General features: G+C 40.5%; 1 protein-coding gene across 2 annotated transcripts in view; it reads left to right on the top strand.

Moving 5' to 3' along the window:
* The window catches only part of PTGDR (prostaglandin D2 receptor), a 60,254-nt gene that overhangs the window by 9,243 nt on the left and 37,784 nt on the right, over positions 1-13,227 (top strand). The gene's annotated exons all lie outside the window — the stretch shown is intronic.

The following is a 13,227-nucleotide window of genomic DNA, read 5'->3' as shown; positions in this document are numbered from 1 at the left end:
GAGAAGCACATAAACAGTGACAGTAGAGTAAATGTGCACACACAGTTCTGTTGGAATAGGGCATCAGAACTAGGGGTGATGTGTAGAGTTGTCAGGGGAACTTCACCATGAGAAGATGATTAAATACTGAAAATAAGTAGGAATTTTTTACTGCAGCTGAAAGGTGGACAAATGTAGAAAATGCCCAGCTTAATTAAAGAAATGTAAAATTGAAATCAAGTTATCAATGACCAAATAAAAAATTATGAGTCTAAGGAACTGAGCAGAGACACTGTTATTAGTAAGAGGAACATGACTGGTGAGTTTATAAACTTGTGTACCTTTTCTTGATAGCAAGCTGACAGTGTGTATCAGGAGCCTACAGTGTTGTTTTTCTACTGATTCAGTAATTTCACTCTAGAATTCTCTCCAGAAAATAGACTGTCATAGTTATGTGCTAGGCACTTCCTTGTAGCATTATTTATAATACCGAACAAGTAAAAAGGAAAGTGTCTAAAGGACCAACAAAAGGATTAGACAAACTCTTCAGATATGACATATACACACACAAACATAACAATTATGCAGCCACTAAAAAAAGATGTTCTCAGATGATTTATAAAAGTTGAGAATAGGAGGAGGGGCGGAAGATGGCGGCGTGAGTAGAGCAGCGGAAATCTCCTCCCAAAACAACATATATATATGAAAATATAACAAAGACAACCCTTCCTAGAATAAAGACCAGAGGACACAGGACAATATCCAGACCACATCCACACCTGAGAGAACCCAGCGCCTCGCGAAGGGGGTAAGATACAAGCCCCGGCCCCGCGGGAGCCGAGCGCCCCTCCACCCCAGCTCCCGGCGGGAGAAGAGCAGGCAGAGCGGGAGGGAGACGGAGCCCAGGGCTGCCGAACACCCAGCCCCAGCCATCCGGGCCAGAGTGCAGGGCCCTCGATACTGGGAAAACAGGGCAGCAAGAACAGTGAGCAGGCACTAGAGGCTGGGCGACAGAGGACATAAGAAAAACGCGCGACCATTTTTTTTTTTTTTTGCTTTTTTGCTGTTTTGTTTTGGCGAGCGCTTTTTGGAAGTCTTAAAGGGATAGGAACCCCAATACTAGGGAAACAGGGCAGAAAGACCGGTGAGCAGAGGCCTGAGGCTGGCACCGGAGAATAAAGAAAAACGAACAACCACCTTTTTTTTTTTTTTAATTAAAAACTTTTTTTTTTTTTTTAATTAAAAACTTTTTTTTTTTTTTTAAATTTAAAAATTCTTTTCTTTTTTTTTTTTTTGGTGGTCGTTGTTTTATTTTGGCGGGTGCTTTTTGGAAGTCTTAAAGGGGCAGGGCGGGTCACTTAATCCAGAGGTAGGGAATCCGGGGATCTCTGGGCACCCTAACCCCTGGGCTGCAGGGAGCAGGGAGGCCCCTTCGGAGATAAATAGCCTCCCGGCTGCTCCCCCTCCAACGCGACTCCACCACTTTGCAGCGGCTGCCCGAGCCAGGCCACGCCCACAGCAACAGCGGAGATTAACTCCATAGCAGCCCGGCAGGAAGCAGAAACCCTGTCTGCGCGCAGCTGCGCAGCACAAGCCACTAGAGGTCGCTGTTCTCCCAGGAGAGGAGGGCCACAAACCAACAAGAAAGGAAGTCCTTCCAGCCGTCACTCGTCCCAGCTCTGCAAACTATTCCTATCACCATGAAAAGGCAAAGCTACAGGCAGACAACACCAGAGAAGGAGACAGACCTAACCAGTCTTCCTGAAAAAGAATTCAAAATAAGAATCATAAACATGCTGACAGAGATGCAGAGAAATACGCAAGAGAAATGGGATGAAGTCCGGAGGGAGATCACAGACGCCAGAAAGGAGATCGCAGAAATGAAACAAACTCTGGAAGGGTTTATAAGCAGAATGGATAGGATGCAAGAGGCCATTGATGGAATTGAAATCAGAGAACAGGAACGCATAGAAGCTGACATAGAGAGAGACAAAAGGATCTCCAGGAATGAAACAATATTAAGAGAACTGTGTGACCAATCCAAAAGGAACAATATCCATATTATAGGGGTCCCAGAACAAGAAGAGAGAGGAAAAGAGATGGAAAGTATCTTAGAAGAAATAATTGCTGAAAATTTCCCCACACTGGGGGAGGAAGTAATCGAACAGACCACGGAAATACACAGAACCCCCAACAGAAAGGATCCAAGAAGGACAACACCAAGACACATAATAATTAAAATGGCAAAGATCAACGACAAGGAAAGAGTGTTAAAGGCAGCTAGAGAGAAAAAGGTCACCTATAAAGGGAAACCCATCAGGCTAACGTCAGATTTCTCAACAGAAACCCTACAGGCCAGAAGAGAATGGCATGATATATTTAATACAATGAAACAGAAGGGCCTTGAACCAAGGATACTGTATCCAGCACGACTATCATTCAAATATGATGCTGGGATTAAACAATTCCCAGACAAACAAAAGCTGAGGGAATTTGCTTTCCACAAACCACCTCTACAGAACATCTTACAGGGACTGCTCTAGATGGGAGCACTCCTAGAAAGAGCACAGCACAAAACACCCAACATATGAAGAATCGAGGAGGAGGAACAAGAAGGGAGAGAAGAAAAGAATCTCCAGACAGTGTATATAACAGCTCAATAAGCGAGCTAAGATAGGCAGTAAGATACTAAAGAGGCTAACCTTGAACCTTTGGTAACCACGAATTTAAAGCCTGCAATGGCAATAAGTACATATCTTTCCATAGTCACCCTAAATGTTAATGGGTTGAATGCACCAATCAAAAGACACAGAGTAACAGAATGGATAAAAAAGCAAGACCCATCTATATGCTGCTTACAAGAAACTCACCTCAAACCCAAAGACATGTACAGACTAAAAGTCAAGGGATGGAAAAACATATTTCAAGCAAACAACAGTGAGAAGAAAGCAGGGGTTGCAGTACTAATATCAGACAAAATAGACTTCAAAACAAAGAAAGTAACAAGAGATAAAGAAGGACACTACATAATGATAAAGGGCTCAGTCAAACAAGAGGATATAACCATTCTAAATATATATGCACCCAACACAGGAGCACCAGCATATGTGAAACAAATACTAACAGAACTAAAGGGGGATATAGACTGCAATGCATTCATTCTAGGAGACTTCAACACACCACTCACCCCAAAGGATAGATCCACTGGGCAGAAAATAAGTAAGGACACGGAAGCACTGAACAACACAGTAGAGCACATGGACCTAAAAGACATCTATAGAACTCTACATCCAAAAGCAACAGGATACACATTCTTCTCAAGTGCACATGGAACATTCTCCAGAATAGACCACATACTAGGCCACAAAAACAGCCTCAGAAAATTCCAAAAGATTGAAATCCTACCAACCAACTTTTCAGACCACAAAGGCATAAAACTAGAAATAAACTGTACAAAGAAAGCAAAGAGGCTCACAAACACATGGAGGCTTAACAACACGCTCCTAAATAATCAATGGATCAATGACCAAATCAAAATGGAGATCCAGCAATATATGGAAACAAATGACAACTACAACACTAAGCCCGAACTTCTGTGGGACACAGCAAAAGCAGTCTTAAGAGGAAAGTATATAGCAATCCAAGCATATTTAAAAAAGGAAGAGCAATCCCAAATGAATGGTCTAATGTCACAATTATCGAAATTGGAAAAACAAGAACAGATGAGGCCTAAGGTCAGCAGAAGGAAGGACATAATAAAGATCAGAGAAGAAATAAATAAAATTGAGAAGAATAAAACAATAGCAAAAATCAATGAAACCAAGAGCTGGTTCTTTGAGAAAATAAACAAAATAGATAAGCCTCTAGCCAGACTTATTAAGAAGAAAAGAGAGTCAACACAAATCAACAGTATCAGAAACGAGAAAGGAAAAATCACGACAGACCCCACGGAAATGCAAAGAATTATTGGAGACTACTATGAAAACCTATATGCTAACAAGCTGGGAAACCTAGGAGAAATGGACAACTTCTTAGAAAAATACAACCTTCCAAGACTGACCAAGGAAGAAACAGAAAATCTAAACAGACCAATTACCAGCAACGAAATTGAAGCGGTAATCAAAAAACTACCAAAGAACAAAACCCCGGGGCCAGATGGATTTACCTCGGAATTTTATCAGACATACAGGGAAGACATAATACCCATTCTCCTTAAAGTTTTCCAAAAAATAGAGGAGGAGGGGATACTCCCAAACTCATTCTATGAAGCTAACATCACCCTAATAACAAAACCAGGCAAAGACCCCACCAAAAAAGAAAACTACAGACCAATATCCCTGATGAACGTAGATGCAAAAATACTCAACAAAATATTAGCAAACCGAATTCAAAAATACATCAAAAGGATCATACACCATGACCAAGTGGGATTCATCCCAGGGATGCAAGGATGGTACAACATTCGAAAGTCCATCAACATCATCCACCACATCAACAAAAAGAAAGACAAAAACCACATGATCATCTCCATAGATGCTGAAAAAGCATTTGACAAAGTTCAACATCCATTCATGTTAAAAACTCTCAGCAAAATGGGAATAGAGGGCAAGTACCTCAACATAATAAAGGCCATCTATGATAAACCCACAGCCAACATTATATTGAACAGCGAGAAGCTGAAAGCATTTCCTCTGAGATCGGGAACTAGACAGGGATGCCCACGCTCCCCACTGTTATTTAACATAGTACTGGAGGTCCTAGCCACGGCAATCAGACAAAACAAAGAAATACAAGGAATCCAGATTGGTAAAGAAGAAGTTAAACTGTCACTATTTGCAGATGACATGATACTGTACATAAAAAACCCTAAAGACTCCACCCCAAAACTACTAGAACTGATATCGGAATACAGCAAATTTGCAGGATACAAAATCAACACACAGAAATCTGTGGCTTTCCTATATACTAACAATGAACCAACAGAAAGAGAAATCAGGAAAACAACTCCATTCACAATTGCATCAAAAAAAATAAAATACCTAGGAATAAACCTAACCAAAGAAGTGAAAGACTTATACTCTGAAAACTACAAGTCACTCTTAAGAGAAATTAAAGGGGACACTAACAGATGGAAACTCATCCCATGCTCGTGGCTAGGAAGAATTAATATCCTCAAAATGGCCATCCTGCCCAAAGCAATATACAGATTTGATGCAATCCCTATGAAACTACCAGCAACATTCTTCAATGAACTGGAACAAATAATTCAAAAATTCATATGGAAACACCAAAGACCCCGAATAGCCAAAGCAATCCTGAGAAAGAAGAATAAAGTAGGGGGGATCTCACTCCCCAACTTCAAGCTCTACTATAAAGCCATAGTAATCAAGACAATTTGGTACTGGCACAGGAACAGAGCCACAGACCAATGGAACAGACTAGAGAATCCAGACATTAACCCAGACATATATGGTCAATTAATATTTGATAAAGGAGCCATGGACATACAATGATGAAATGACAGTCTCTTCAACAGGTGGTGCTGGCAAAACTGGACAGCTACATGTAGGAGAATGAAACTGGACCATTGTCTAACCCCATATACAAAAGTAAACTCAAAATGGATCAAAGACCTGAATGTAAGCCATGAAACCATTAAACTCTTGGAAGAAAACATAGGCAAAAACCTCTTAGACATAAACATGAGTGACCTCTTCTTGAACATATCTCCCCGGGCAAGGAAAACAACAGCAAAAATGAGTAAGTGGGACTATATTAAGCTGAAAAGCTTCTGTACAGCAAAAGACACCATCAATAGAACAAGAAGGATCCCTACAGTATGGGAGAATATATTTGAAAATGACACATCCAATAAAGGCTTGACGTCCAGAATATATAAGGAGCTCACACGCCTCAACAAACAAAAAACAAATAACCCAATTAAAAAATGGGCAGAGGAACTGAACAGACAGTTCTCCAAAAAAGAAATACAGATGGCCAACAGACACATGAAAAGATGCTCCACATCGCTAATTATCAGAGAAATGCAAATTAAAAGTACAATGAGGTATCACCTCACACCAGTAAGGATGGCTGCCATCCAAAAGACAAACAACAACAAATGTTGGCGAGGCTGTGGAGAAAGGGGAACCCTCCTACACTGCTGGTGGGAATGTAAGTTAGTTCAACCATTGTGGAAAGCAGTATGGAGGTACATCAAAATGCTCAAAACAGACTTACCATTTGACCCAGGAATTGCACCCCTAGGAATTTACCCTAAGAACGCAGCAATCAAGTTTGAGAAAGACAGATGCACCCCTATGTTTATTGCAGCACTATTTACAATAGCCAAGAATTGGAAGCAACCTAAATGTCCATGGATAGATGAATGGATAAAGAAGATGTGGTACATATACAAAATGGAATACTACTCAGCCATAAGAAAAGGGCAAATCCAATCATTCGCAGCAACATGGATGGAGCTGGAGGGTATTTTGCTCAGTGAAACAAGCCAAGCGGAGAAAGAGAAATACCAAATGATTTCACTTATCTGTGGAATATAAGAACAAAGGAAAAACTGAAGGAACAAAACAGCAGCAGAATCACAGAACTCAAGAATGGACTAACAGGTACCAAAGGGAAAGGGACTGGGGAGGATGGGTGGGTAGGGAGGGATAAGGGGGGGAGAAGTAGGGGGGTATTAAGATTAACATGCATGGGGGGGTAGGAGAAAAGGGAGGGCTGTACAACACAGAGAAGGCAAGTAGTGATTCTACAACATTTTGCTATGCTGATGGACAGTGACTGTAAAGGGGTTTATAGGGGAGACCTGGTATAGGGGAGAGCCTAGTAAACATAATATTCGTCATGTAAGTGTAGATTAGTGATGCCAAACACAAAGCAAAAAAAAAAAAAAGGGCAGTTCCTGTGTGGTAACCTCCAACGAGTTCTACACAAGGGTATAAAGGGCATATAAAAGTGTAGGCAAAGGGTCTGTTTGTGTTTATACAGAGGATCAAAGCCTAATTGGGCTACCCCGAAAATGAACTAAGATACGATATGAAAAAGAACTTCCAACATCTGCACTCTCTGGAAGACTCATGCCAGAAGATGCTCATCAAAACACCCCAACAAAGATCCACGCACTGCTACAGCTGTAGATGCACTCATCCCACCAGTTCCTGGACTTGCCATGGGAATGAGGAAGGAGTTATCTAAGCTGGCCTGTGCATACAGTAAAACAACAAATTTGACTGGATCTATACTGTTGGAACTCAACCAAGAATTTGGAGAAGTGCAAATTGTAGCGCTCCAAAGTCTTACAACTACAGACTGTTTACTGTTAAAAGAACATATGGCATGTGAACAGTCCCCAGGAATGGGTAGTTTTAATTTGTCTGATTTCTCTCAGACTGTTCAAGTTCAGTTAGACAATATCCACCATATCATAGATAAGTTTTCACAAATGCCTAAGGTGCCTAACTGGTTTTCTTGGTTTCACTGGAGATGGCTGGTAATTACAGATATGCTTTGGTTATGTAACTATACTCCTATTATGTTAATGTGTGTGCGCAATTTAAGTAGTAGCTTAAAACCTATACATGCTGAAGTTACTCTACAAGAAGATATGTCAAAGAAATAATCAATCTTCCCATGTTTTCTTCCGCCTGCTACTTCTATAGCTTTTCTTCTTCCTCCCTAATTACAACCCTTGAATAGAATTCGTGCCTCATATCAAATTTACCGAGTATCATAATTCTTCCAAGTGGTAAAGACACCTCAAGACAAATGCTGGGCATAGAAGCCACAGGGCATAAATATGCAAAGAAGTAAAAAGCTAACCTTTTCAAACCATAAGGCTTCCCTCTCACTTACCGACTTCACATTTCCCTGTATGGCCCCGGAAGATGACTGGTTAGCCAGAGACGGGTAAGATTCCTCAAGGGAGGAACAACCTAAGACAGGCACAGTCGCAGGGGGGCCATCAGGTGAGAAATTGGGGATCAACAGAGGTGAGGCTTAGAACCTCACCCCCCCCTGTTCTGAGAGAAATCTTCTGCATACGTGGATGTTTTATTGCCCTTGTCTAGCTTGGATTAACACATAGTCTACAGGCACACACCTGATCATCTACATTTGCTCTCTTACAACACTAAACTATGTTTTCTACCTTTATCTTGTATCTACCTACCACTTCAGCATTTTATTAAAAATAATAATAATAAAGAGAGAAATGTGGTATCCACATATAAATCAAGTATAAAAACCAAATGAGTATTCATATTCGAACTGTTTAGAGTTCATAATGCATGAGCAAAACCGAAAGTTTCTGTGATGACTGCCCTTGTACTGTTCACTATGCAACTTATTCATTATGTAAAAATTTGTTCTCCATGTAAGAACTTGTTTGTTATGCCTCAGAAGATTGGAGACTGATGAAAATTAGGCTTGGGATGGATTAATGATTGTACATTGAGCATTGACTCCCCTATACAGAATTTTATTGTCATTAACAACCATTTGATCAATAAATATGAGAGATGCCCTCACAAAAAAAAAAAAGGACAGACTTCCAATGGTAAAATAAATAAGTAACCGGGATGTAATGTATAGCATAAGGAATATAGTCAAGATATTGTAACAGCTTGGTAGGGTGATAGCTGGAACCTAGAATTATGTATATAAATGTTCTACCACTGTGTTGTACACTTGAAACTAATGTAATGTAATACTGTGCATCAACAACCCTTCAATAAAAAATAATTATTAAAAAAAAAAAAGTTGAGAATAAAGGTTACAGTGTAATACTAGGTGAAAAAAGCATGATATAAACTATTTTAAGGTATGATCCATTATTTTATCTATGCATAGAAAATACCCTGAAAAAACAAATAAAGTGTGAACCACAGGTACCTTTTTATGTGAACTTTTCCCCATAATTCTTTGTATTTTTCAAGTTTACAAATAATTCTGTATTTCTTCTACATGAAATTATTTTTGAAATAGATGAGTGGGAATAGACTGAGCAAACATTGAAATGGCATGAAGGAAAAGCTTTTGGTCTAAAGGAACAGTGTGTGCAAAGCCACACAGGACTAAAGGCATAGGGCAGGTCCAAGCTAGTAAGTGGCTTCATTTGGCAGAAGCCTGGGGTCATGGGCAAAGGTGATAGGAAAAGAGCTGAGAAGAGGCCAGTTTTACATCACACGCAGTGTTGTGTGCAGCTCTGGGAGCTCTGCGAGGTGGACGCTTGTTGACTTTGAGGCCAGGGAACAAAGAGCATGGAGTTTGAGGAAGGTCATGTTGGTAGTGTGCCCTGTGGATGGGGCAAGGAGTGGCAGCGCTGGGTGGGGCGGGGTGGAGGTACTGAGGCACCCTGCAGTTGTGCGGTCCATGCGCCAGACCACAGTGCTGGCTAAGGGGATGAGTGGGGCTAATTGCTGGGCTGTGGGCTGCTCCAGCTCAGAGGACAGGGCCCCTTTCTACGACCTTCCTACCTGGACGAGAGACAAAAATACCACATATGCAGGCCCGACAGTGCCCTACTACAAGGGAGGGGAGGAGGTGGGGAGTGGCAGAATTCAAGCAGTGAGGAGGGAGACATGAATCATACATTTTAAGTAAGCAGAGCTCCCAGGAAGGATTGCAACTTACAATTCAGGTGTGCCTTCTGTTCTTCTTCCAGTTGATATATTTGACCACTTTCTGCTTCGTAGTTTGAATATACTCAAGAACAAGTTAGGAAAGGGAAAAATTCTGAGAAAGTCTAACTCCTTTTTTTTCACATTCCCAGTTTATCTGGGTAGATTGCAGCTACTGATTCCAATGAGTTTTCTGAGTTATCCATGGATTTTAATTATATACTACCCAGCCAAATTCATAAAAGGCTAACTACTAGGGCTACTAATTTAGTATCAAAAATCCATCAGAGGCTGACTGAACCAAGTATTCCTGAAAGAAAACAGGAGACAGATGGAATCCCACAAAAAACAAACACTTGGATTACCCTGCTGACTAGCCCCACAGCCTTCCTCCTCATTTAACTGAAGGTCTCTTCGGCTCCAGACCCCTGTGTCTCATCACCTGGAACTTGTTAGAAGTAGAAATTCTCTGGCCCCACCACAGACCTCTGGGGGTACGCCCAGCAAGCTGTGCTTTAAGATTCCCTTTGGGTGATTTTCATCCAAGTTTGAGAATCACTGTTCCATGCAAAAAAGAAAAAGAAAAAAAAAAGAAGAACACATGAATAGACTCCGTTCATAAAATTTCTCTGAGCTCGAATTCTTGGATCTTCTCAAGTGCAGGTAATCACTCACACCTGACTTCCAACAGCATTTTACCTGTAATGTTCTTAAGGCAGTTACATTTACATACAAGCAGCCATCACCAATCCTGTCACATGATCAAAGTACTGATGGCTGTAATGAGCCAGTGGCCCACCAAGGTAAAGATACTCCCTCAGATGTGCTGTTTTTGCAGCCTTCTGGGGCCACTTAGTTCCTAAACCTGACAGTTGTTTTGTGAAAGAAAACCCACTAAAAGGCATTCATTCACAAAAACCTTATTAGAGATTACCTCTAAAGGTGAGTGTTCATTTGGGACTCAATAATGTTTTTGAGCTCTCTCCAGAATAGAAATTTCCATCAATATATGTAAAGCTATGTTAAAACTTTTGAATATTTTTAAAACTACATAATACATTTCATCTTCCTTTATATGACTTGAGAACTGATATTCACTGATTTTTTTTATTTTGCCACCTAATAACTAACATATACTACAGAAAGGTTTTATATATTTATATAGAAGTTGCTCTTTCCTGTGATCCACCAAAAACAATAAATAAACACAATATGAGACTGCTATAACTTGGTGTCTCTCGCCAATGGGTTTCAGGCCCTGGCAAGTTTGCTATGGAGTCAGTGTGACCAAAGAAATGACAGTAGAACATTTCTTTGGGGTGAAAGGGTTTATTACCCAGCTTGTTCTACCAGCTGTAGGTCAAGCACTAGAGTCTCTACCTCCACCCAGAGCACTGGGCCAAGCTCTCTATATAGTGCAATAATAGTGCAATAATAGCTTATTGCCTACAGGTGTGGAAGTGGTAACCTAGCAACAGGCCAGTTACATCATCAGGTGGTTTAAGTTCAGTGAGGATCCTGGCCATAGGAGCCCCAACTTCCCCACATTTGGTCAGAGATTCCTTTTATCTGAGAGGACTGTTCTTGTTCCAGCATACAAGTTTTTCTCTTAGGCTTTCCAAAGGTGAAAATAATAAAGGCAGGAGGAAATATTTTCACTCCACTTTTTTCCTACTGTCATAGACATTATGGAAATAACACATTTAAATTTTATCTGAAATAGCAACTCATAATTAGCAAAATTAATATAATTTTTATATTGTATTTAGGCAATTTTAACATTGTAAAACCAACTTTGTCTTACTGGATGAGCATTTCTTGCCTTCTCTTGTAATTCTTGCTGTGAGTGGGGCTAGAATTGCTGGTCTCAGAATCCCCCTTACCTCAAGGGGAAAGCTGCCCTCCCAGGTAAAGGGTAGTATGTAATTAGGGCTTGCTCTCCCTGCCTTTCCACAGTTTACTAATTGCTGAAATCAACCATCAAGTCTTACCTGATATCAGTGAGACAAAAATTTCAATCTTCTAATTTAAAAAAACTGTACTCAGTAGTCAGTCCAGTATTAAAAATATTTGCAATGAAGGTGTTCAGAATCCATCATGCTCTGGTTTCAGAGTATATGATATCAAATATAGGGAGAATAAGAAATAAACTTGATTTTTTTTCTTTTCCCTACTTAAATGCTAAAACCAATGAGAATAAAGCAGAGTCAAGTCAAATCAGATAAAATATATTTTAAGTCAAGCTCGAAGGTCCTTGTCTTGCCAATGAGTTTCATCCCTGGGCAAGTTCACTGTGGATTTAGTGTGACCAAAGAAATTGACAGCAAAATGTTCTTGGAGTGAAAGGGTTATACCCAACTTTATTTCCAGGTGGCAGGTCAGTCACTAAAATCCCATTCACTCAGAGCAAGTCTGCATGCAGCAAGCCAGTCTCTGCCTCTGGGCCCCTCTGTCCGCACAGTCGTCCTCTGGGCCTCTCTGCCTGCACAGTCATCCCACACAGCCATCCTCCAGGCCTCTGTCCTTGGCACTGCCACCACTCCAGCCTCTGCTCTGCTCCCCTGCAGCCTTGCAGCCATACCACCATGTTGTGCCCAGAGCACTGGGTGGAGCTCTTTATATAGAGTCAACAGCCATGTATTGCCCACAGGTGTGCAGTGAGCTAGTCAACAAGGGCCAGGTAAGAATCCTGGCCACAGGAACTCTCATTTTATCCACAGTCCTCATAATGATTCTTACTTCACCGAAAGTGCTCAGAATCCAATTGGAAACATAGGACAAATTAGAAGTTATAAATGTAGTGCCCATGTTACCAAGTGCTGCAGTATGGGGCCTACATTTGAACACAACACCCCAAATCAAAGACAGGTGATGTTTAAGATTAGTCTAGTCACACAATGCATAGACATTGGGCAAACAATGAAGTTGGTAGCTTGCCAACATCAATTTCTTATCAGTAGAAAATAGGGTATAGAAACAGTAAGTGCCATGGAACACAATTCATAATAAGCTGGGGAAGACTTCTTTAATTCCACCCCACTTGAAAACCACTCAGAGTTCTCAACTGTATTAAAAAGATAAAGTGCAATGACTTACAAATTATGATTGACACATCCAAAATAAAATGACCACCCCAAAAGCTAAAATGGGACCAAAGATTTATCCTCCAAATGTGAATAAAGAGTACTTTCAGACAAAGTAGAATTTAAGGCAGTAAATTTTAAATGGTTAAAACGGTCAAAACATCAGTCTGTGGCTATGAGATACAGTTAGTAGTGAATACCTTAGAGCATGGACTTACTTCGATGAAATAATATGGCAATAAAAGTACAAAGGAAAAACCACTAGAAATATAATAAATGGAAAAAATCACTATTATCATGGATGATTTTCATGCCCCACCATCAATCAAAGTAGATTAAATAGACAAAAAGACATTTGTTTACATATCTATACTTCTGTTGTCACACCACTCAAAACTCAGATGGTTATTTTGTTCAATAGGCAGAGTATATTTAGGATGGTCTGTTTTTAAGCTTAGTCTGTGCTACAGACCTACAGTTCACTTTGTGGGGCTTAGAGGCACCTCAAGAAAGACATGCAGTGG

Source organism: Manis pentadactyla, chromosome 11, assembly GCF_030020395.1.
Source record: "Manis pentadactyla isolate mManPen7 chromosome 11, mManPen7.hap1, whole genome shotgun sequence".
Taxonomy (NCBI): Eukaryota; Metazoa; Chordata; class Mammalia; order Pholidota; family Manidae; genus Manis; species Manis pentadactyla.
The sequence above is the reverse complement of the archived record's forward strand: the minus strand, read 5'-3'. Positions and strand labels throughout refer to the sequence as shown.